The sequence below is a fragment of the Callorhinus ursinus genome, unplaced genomic scaffold (genome assembly GCF_003265705.2).
Source record: "Callorhinus ursinus isolate GAN/ISIS: 27379988/994484 unplaced genomic scaffold, GSC_fseal_2.0 scaffold8, whole genome shotgun sequence".
NCBI lineage: Eukaryota > Metazoa > Chordata > Mammalia > Carnivora > Otariidae > Callorhinus > Callorhinus ursinus.
Window position 1 is genome coordinate 58,252,697 of NW_027397070.1, and position 8,314 is coordinate 58,261,010.

Here is an 8,314-nt window from a genome sequence, read left to right on the forward strand (position 1 = left end):
AGGGGAAATCACACATATTTGGTATCAGAAATATTCAGTGTGGGTAGAAACAGACCATAGTGCCAGCCAGTCCTCCCATGCACCAGCCTGCAGCAAACATAAGCCCATCCTTTGTACTCATGCCTATTTGCATGATCTACCTACAGCATTCGTTCTGTCTTCCTGCTCTCTGATCTTGCTCCCTAAATTTTAGATCCCTGGCTCCATACTCCAGCTGTCAGTAGTGTTCTTTGGCCTTCCACCTCAACTTAGAGGCTACTTCAGCAGCCTTGGCTCCCCATTTTGCTTAATTGATTTTGACACCAACAGTTTTGGATAATGGAAGCCCCACAGAAGCCTCAAACGCTGTTTGAGTTCCAAACACTACTCCTTACTGCCCCACTCCCCAACATCAGGAAAGGAGAATTTGGACAACAACATGCTTTCCCACTCCCATCTCAGACTTTATTGCCTAATACTATGGACTGAATTGTTTCCCCCAAAATTCATATGTTGAAGCCCCAGGCGCCCGTGGTGACTTTAGTTAGAGATAGGGCCTATCAAGAGATAATTAAGGTTAAATGTGATCATAAGAGTAGAGCCCTGATACAATAAGATTAGTGTCCTAATAAGAAGAGACACTAGACAGAATGGCTAAAATTAACAAGTCAGGAAACAACAGATGTTGGCGGGGATGTGGAGAAAGGGGAACCCTCCTACACTTTTGGTGGGAACGCAAGTTGGTGCAACCACTCTGGAAAACAGTATGGAGGTTCCTCAAACAGTTGAAAATAGAGCTACCATACGATCCAGCAATTGCACTACTGGGTATTTACCACAAAGATACAAATGTAGGGATCCGAAGGGGTACGTGCACCCCAATGTTTATAGCAGCAATGTCCACAATAGCCAAACTGTGGAAAGAGCCAAGATGTCCATCGACAGATGAATGGATAAAGAAGATGTGGTATATATACACAATGGAATATTATGCAGCCATCAAAAGGAATGAGATCTTGCCATTTGCAACGACATGGATGGAACTGGAGAGTGTTATGCTGAGTGAAATAAGTCAATCAGAGAAAGACATGTATCATATGACCTCACTGATATGAGGAATTCTTAATCTCAGGAAACAAACTGAGGGTTGCTGGAGTGGTGGGGGGTGGGAGGGATGGGGTGGCTGGGTGATAGACATTGGGGAGGGTATGTGCTATGGTGAGTGCTGTGAATTGTGCAAGACTGTTGAATCACAGATCTGTACCTCTGAAACAAATAATGCAATATATGTTAAGAAAAAAAAAGAGGAAGAAGAAGATAGCAGGAGGGGAAGAATGAAGGGGGGGAATCGGAGGGGGAGACCAACCATGAGAGACGATGGACTCTGAAAAACAAACTGAGGGTTCTGGAGGGAAGGGGGGTGGGGGATGGGTTAGCCTGGTGATGGGTATTAAAGAGGGCACGTTCTGCGTGGAGCACTGGGTGTTATGCACAAACAATGAATCATGGAACACGACATCAAAAACTAATGATGTAATGTATGGTGATTAACATAACAATAAAAAATTAAAAAAAGAAGAGACACTAGAGTGCTCATGCCAGTGCACTTGCATGCACACAAGCCCTCTCTCTCCCCTCTCCCTCTCTCTCTCTCTCTCTCTCTCTCCCCCCCCCCACCCTTCTATTCCCACCCCACCTGGTAAAGACAGAGCAAGAAGGCAGTTGTCTACAAAACAGAAAAAGAGCCCCTACCAGAAACTGAATAGCAGGCATCTTGCTCTTGGACTCCCAGCCTCCTGAGCTATGAGAAAATCAGTTTAAGCCTCCTAGTATATGGTATTTTGTCACAGCAGCCTGAACTGACTAAAACACCTACCATCTACACTTCTTGCATGCCCAAACCACGGAATTGAAATTTCTTTTTTTAACACACGATTTTTTTAATCATCAATAAGTAACCATGATTATTAGAAACTTCTGTTTCAAATGACTTAAAACATGTCATAAACCCAGAGAGTTAACAGAGTATTCAGGTTGTAAAAAGAGAAAATTTCTTGAATATTGACACTTGCCTGAATTGATCCTGATTTCATAATTTCCTCCTACATTGGACTACTGGCACCCATTCTCCATGTCACAACATTCAGATGGACTCAACACTATCTATACTGAATTAGTTACCTGTTGCTGTGTAACAAATTATCTGAAAATCAGTAGCTTAAAACAACAAATATTTAGTGTCTCTCAGTTTCTGTGAGTCAGGAATTCAGGAGCACTTTAGTTGGCTGGTTCTAGCTCAGGATTTGTCATGGGGTCACAGTAATGATGTTAGAAGGAACAGTAATCATCTGAAGTCTTGACGATCCACTTCCAAGATGGCGCACTCAGAGACTCACCATATGGACCTTTCCTCATGGCACAGCAGCTGGCTTCCCTCAGACCAAAGAGAGAGAGTGAGGAGGAAGTCACGGGATCTTTCTGACCTAGTCTCCAAAATAGCACACCATCACTTCTGCTTTATTCTATTCACTAGGAGTTGCCAAGTCTAGCCCACACTCAAGGGGTGGGAAATAAGGCTTTACCTCTTCAAAGGAAGAGTGTCAAGGAATGTGTGAACATATTTTAAAATCGCTACACATATTCATGACACATTTCAGGAAACCACTCATACAACACAGTATTAAATATTGCAGTAACTAATATTTGGTGAATTAATTTAAAGAAGTTAGTATTATAAACCGCCATAAGTAATTAGCTCAATTATTGCACATTTGCAAAGATATTTTAGCATCCTCTAAAAAAGCACCAGGGAGAATAAAGACTAACATTTTTTTCTATAAAATTGTGGATATTTCTTTTTTTAAAAGATTTATTTTTTTATTTTAGAGCAAGCATGGGGGTGAGGAGGGGCAGAAGAAGAGAGAATCTTAAGCAGACACCGTGCTGAGCATGGAGCTCCATGCAGGGCTCGATCTCACAACCCTGAGATTACAACCTGAGCCAAAACCAAGAGTCAGACGCTTAATCAACTGCACCAAACAGATGCCCCTAAAATTGCAGGTATTTCTATCATTCTTGGATTTTCACTATAATCTCTGCTCTGCCCATTCTATGGATTTTTTTATTAGCCACAGCTGTGGGTAACAGAACCTGTCTTCACCAGTCCTGATACCACAGAGCCCACACGAGTCAAGCTGGCTCTATACCCTCTCTCCTGTCTGTCCCTAGCCTCTCTGCCCCCGCTGACCCAATTTTTTGCCAATCATCTGTACTTCTCTGCCCTATCCTTTGCACTGAACCTCCTCAGTTATCATAATATATTTGCCTTGGTTAAACCTGGATTCGTGAAATACTTCTTGGATCTTAAATCTTAAACTGTTAGTTGGCTATCCTTACCATACGCACACTCAACAGAACAGATACTTCCACATGGATGACAAAGATGTCCATTTATTATCCTGACTTTAAAAGTTGTTAATCAGCAGTCTGTACACCTACAGTACATCAGAGGAAACAATTTGGAGTTAATATCCTTCTTAACATTCGTGGACATAATAAAGGCCATTAAAAGTTATTTATGTAATTTACAGACATCAAGAAATACATATTAGATCTTCTAAAAAGGTATCTAGCATATTAAAACCTCTAGTCTAGTTTGATAACATATCTCCTTTTTAACTGTTACTATACTTAAGGTGATCTGACTTGACGTTGAAGTCAAAAGCATTTACAAGTCTGAAATGACAGGCTGTTATTAGCTCACGTTTTTGAAAAATGCCGGAGCCAAATAAACTAATGGTAAAATGGTGCAAAATGGAATTGAATCACTGATGAAGGGACAGTGGGAAAAGCAACCAAAGGCAAGAATTCAAAAAAAGGGGGTTTCCTCACTCCTCTCTTTTCAGGAGTTCTGTTCTCCCCCTCACCGTCTCTTACCCAAGCACCCATCCCCGACACCAGTTGTTCTCAAACTTGGGAGCATCAGAACTACTCAGAGCGTTTGTTAGAACACACACATCGCCGGACTCCCACCTGAGCTTCTGACACCCTACGCCTGGGGAGGGATGGGTAACTGTAGCTCTCAAACATGACATGAGTCACGTGACATCGATGCTGCTAATCGGAGACCCACACCTGGAGAATCATGGATGTAAATGATTCCAGTCTCAGGCCAGAACCACAGATGCAAGAAATAGAACATTCTTTATCTTTCTGTAACCCAGCTAAAATGGTGTTTGAATCTCTCATCGCCAAGCTGGTGGAAACTTAATCGCAGTTCATTCGGGGTCCAACCTCACCTTCCTCTGGGTTCTGCCTGCATTAGCCTGCTAGGGCTGCCACAACAAAGTACCCCAGACTGGTGGCTTAAACAACAGAAATTCATTTTCTCACAGTTCTGGAGGCTGTGTAGTCTAAGATCAAAGTGTTGACAGGTTGAGCTTCTTCAGAGGCTTCTCTCTGTGGGTCACGGGTGGCCAGCTTCTCTTCACGTGGTCTTTCCCGAGTGCCCATGTATCCCTGGTGTCTCTGTGTGTCCAAATCTCCTCTTCTGATAAGGACACTGGTCATATTGGATTAGGGCACTTCATTTTAACTTAATCGCCTCTTTAAAGGCCCCATCTCAGGGCGCCTGAGTGGCTCAGTCGTTAGACGTCTGCCTTCGACTCAGGTCATGATCCCGGGGTCCTGGGATCGAGCCCCTTAGTGGGCTCCCTGCTCAGTGGGAGGCCTGCTTTTTCCTCTCCTCCCACAAGCTCCTGCTTGTGTTTCCTCTCTCGCTGTCTCTCTCTCTCTGTCAAATAAATAAATAAAATATTTAAGAAATAAACAAATAAATAAAGGCCCCATCTCCAAATACAGTCCAATTCTGAGGTACTAAGGGTTACGACTTCAGCCTATGAGTTTTGGCAGAGGGGTGGAGGGATATAATTCAGCCCACAATGCCAGCTAAGATCCAAGGAGTTTTCAAAGATACAAATGTAGTGATCCGAAGGGGTACCTGCACCCCAATGTTTATAGCAGCAACGTCCACAATAGCCAAACTGTGGAAAGAGCTCAGGCGTCTATCAACACACGAATGGATAAAGAAGATGTGGTTTATATATACAATGGAATATTACTCAGCCCTCAGAAAGGATGAATAGTTACCATTTACAATGACATGGATGAAACTGGAGGGTGTTATGCTGAGTGAAACAAGTCAATCAGAGAAAAACAATTATCATATGGTTTCACTCATATGTGGACTATAAGAAGCAGTGCAGAGGATCATAGGGTAACAGATGGAAAACTGAATGGGAAGTCATCAAAGGGGGAGACAAACCATGGGAGACTCTTAACCATAGGAAACAAACTGAGGGCTGCTGGAGGGGTGGTGGGTGGGGGGATGGGGTAATTGGGTGATGGGCATTAAGGAGGGCACGTGATGTGATGAGCACTGGGGGTTAGATCCAACTGATGAACTATTGAACTCTACATCTGAAACTAATGATGTACTATACGTTGGCTAATTGAATTTAAATCTTAAAAAAAAGAAAAGAAAAATAAATAAAAGAAAATGAAAATAGCCAGGTACCTGGCCGGCTCAGTTGGAAGAGCATGTGGGATTCTTCATCTCAGGGTTGTGAATTTAAGACCCATGTTGGGTGTAGAAATTACTAAAAAATAAAATAAACTTGAAAAAAATAAAACGTAAATGCATAATCTAGGGGCAAGAGGTAAAAATATTTCAAAATAAATAAATAAATAAAATGGGGGGGGGGGAAGATCCAGGGAGTTTTCACGTTGTCAATGCTAGAGGATTGTAGCTCAACCCTTGGATCTCAAGGTGACCTTCTATCAATGCTGGCCTCTCCTGAGATGCCCTCATTCCCATCTGGTCTTCAGTAGTTAGCCCCCAGAGGACTCACCCAACTTGTTCCTCATCGACAGCTACAAGGCAGCTCGTGTGACATGCTGGGCCACTGGCAGCACCGTGACACAGGCTGAGGCCTTCCATCGCTTCTGTGTGCCCTCTGTGGCCTTCCAGAAATGATTCTACTCCCCCTGTGCTAGGGGCACGGGGCATCTTGCTGAGACTGTCTCTGGCCTCTCCCACACACACCCTTGAGTCTTACCGCCTAGACTTCACCCTGGACCTGAGCCACAGGTCCACCCTCCTCCCCAGATCAGACACCTCATCTGGAGTAACTGCCTCCCCACCTCACCGCAGGGCTTGCTGGGCAGTGGGGTGCAAGCAGTCAGGATGCCAAGTCCCCGTCTCAGATGCCACATCTGAGCTCTCATAACTTCCTCTCTCGCAACCCTGAGTCCCACCCCCACCAGGCAGGAAAACCCTTTTTCTGCTCTTGGGGGAGGGAAGCTCTGCTTTGTCTCTACAGGTACTCTCCCTAGCAGACTGTGCTTCAGTAATTTCCACTCTCCTATGCCACAGAAATTTTTTGAATCTCAAACCCTAGCATTGTCTTCTCCCTCCCATCTACCCATCGACTTTTCTGCCAAGAATTCCTCTTCTGATGCAAGACACGCAAAATAGCTAATTGCATTGGGTGGGGGTGGGAAAAGGAAACAGGTCAGTGTTTCAGAACATCCCCTGCCATGTCTGCTAGCTGCTCGTGAAACTGCACCGAACAGGCCCTGTAGCCTCACAGAGGATCATTCATCGGCAGATTAGGCTCTTGCACTGCCTGCCTCATGGAGAAGTGGAACCAGGCAGAACCACATTCTCTTCCCCTTTCCTCCATGGGTGGACCAAGTGCCCTGCTGCTGGCTACTGCTGGCCTCAGAAGAGCAAACAGCCAGCACATTAGCAACACCAGCCCCTTCAGGTAGTCTTCTGAATAACTGCTAAGTGGCTCTTTCTCACCGTGGAGCTGTTAAAAATGTCACAGAGACTCAATGCCCTGAAATTTCCAACTGTTTGGTAGGTAGCCCTGTGGTTGAAAATACAGTATTGCCATATATTCTGGACTACAAGAGAAGCAAACTTACTGGAGCGCCTGGGTGGCTCAGTCGGTTAAGCGTCTGCCTTGGGTTTGGGGCATGATCCCGTGGTCCTGGGATCTCGGGAGGTCCCTGCTCAGCGGGGATCTGCTTCTCCCTCTCCCTCTGCCCCTCCCCCCACACACTCGTTCTCTCTCTTTCTCAAATAAATAAATAAAATCTTTTTTAAAAAATTTACTATAGGTTGTTAAATGTCTTACTGTATAGAATTGGCCAAGTTTTAGTATAGGTGACTACACAGGTTTTCTCCTATTTAATCAGAAGGGAAAGTTTGATTGTGTTTCTTCTATCTTGTAACTATATCCTTTCTTTTTCCTGAAGAGCAAAAGACACAAATATTTTGATGTAAATATGAATATACCTTTCCCCTAAAAGCAGAAATCTAGTCTATTTAGGCAAAATAAGAGATTGTGAGAGTCATGAAATAGCAATGCCCAGAAGCCACAGATAAGTGGATGTGTAAAACCAAGGAAAAATGAGAATTTTAGATTAGAGTCACAAGGAAAATGATATCATTACTTTCAGTTTTGTAAAGTCTTAAGGGCTTTATTATTAATTTTCCACATTATACTTAAATTTTCATTATTTCAATAAAAATATAAAGTATTCTAAATTTTTAAGTTACTGTATGCTAAATTACTTTGCAAACTCTCATGTACTTTATAAATGTGAGTGACTTTTGTTATTCTTCTTGAGAAACCCACAAAGGAAGTAGAGAAAATCTGTTATATTCCTGTTATGTCCTGAATAACTCTAAGATTAAAAGTCTTGGTTCTATCACAAGACCATCTTTTCTGCTTCTGTGTGGAAATTAAAAAAAAACAAGAAACCATACCAGCAACATCCTCTGATGTCTGTTCACAAAAACAGACTCAGATTGTCCTGATTACAGTTTTTAAATTTAAGTCAAATTTATCCACCCCACATTCATCCTGTCCTTATAATGTTTCCCCTTCCTTTGTAATAAAAGTTTACAAGGGCCAGGTTCAAATGTGACGTCTCTGACTTTTTTATATCTCAAAAGTTCTGGGAGTTAATTTCACCTTATATTAAACCATTTGTAGATTTGGCAGCAACTGTCCGCATGTTAAAGTACTAAATGAGTTTTCATTAAAACAATTCTGTCTTTCTCAAATAAATTTTCAAGTTTCAAAGAATTGATTTGCCCAAGCCAGTTAGGTCAGCTAGGTTGTAGCATGGTTTTCAGCAATCTCTGCTCTCTATTCTGAGAGAGTAATGAAAGGAGAAAATGGTCTACAAAGAAATACTCTGTAGCTAGTCCTGTTGGTCCAGAGAGAAAGAGAGAAAGAAGGAAGGAAAGAAGAAAGAAAGA

The 8,314-nt window shown here is 42.8% G+C and overlaps 1 long non-coding RNA gene across 1 annotated transcript; it reads right to left on the bottom strand.

The window, feature by feature from the left end:
• Positions 1 to 3,413: 3,413 nt before the first annotated feature.
• On the bottom strand, positions 3,414 to 6,231 carry LOC141373294 (uncharacterized). Its single transcript, XR_012379117.1, has 2 exons — positions 5,889 to 6,231; positions 3,414 to 4,771 (listed from the first exon to the last, which is right to left on the bottom strand). It is a non-coding gene; the product is annotated as an uncharacterized lncRNA (long non-coding RNA).
• Positions 6,232 to 8,314: the final 2,083 nt, after the last annotated feature.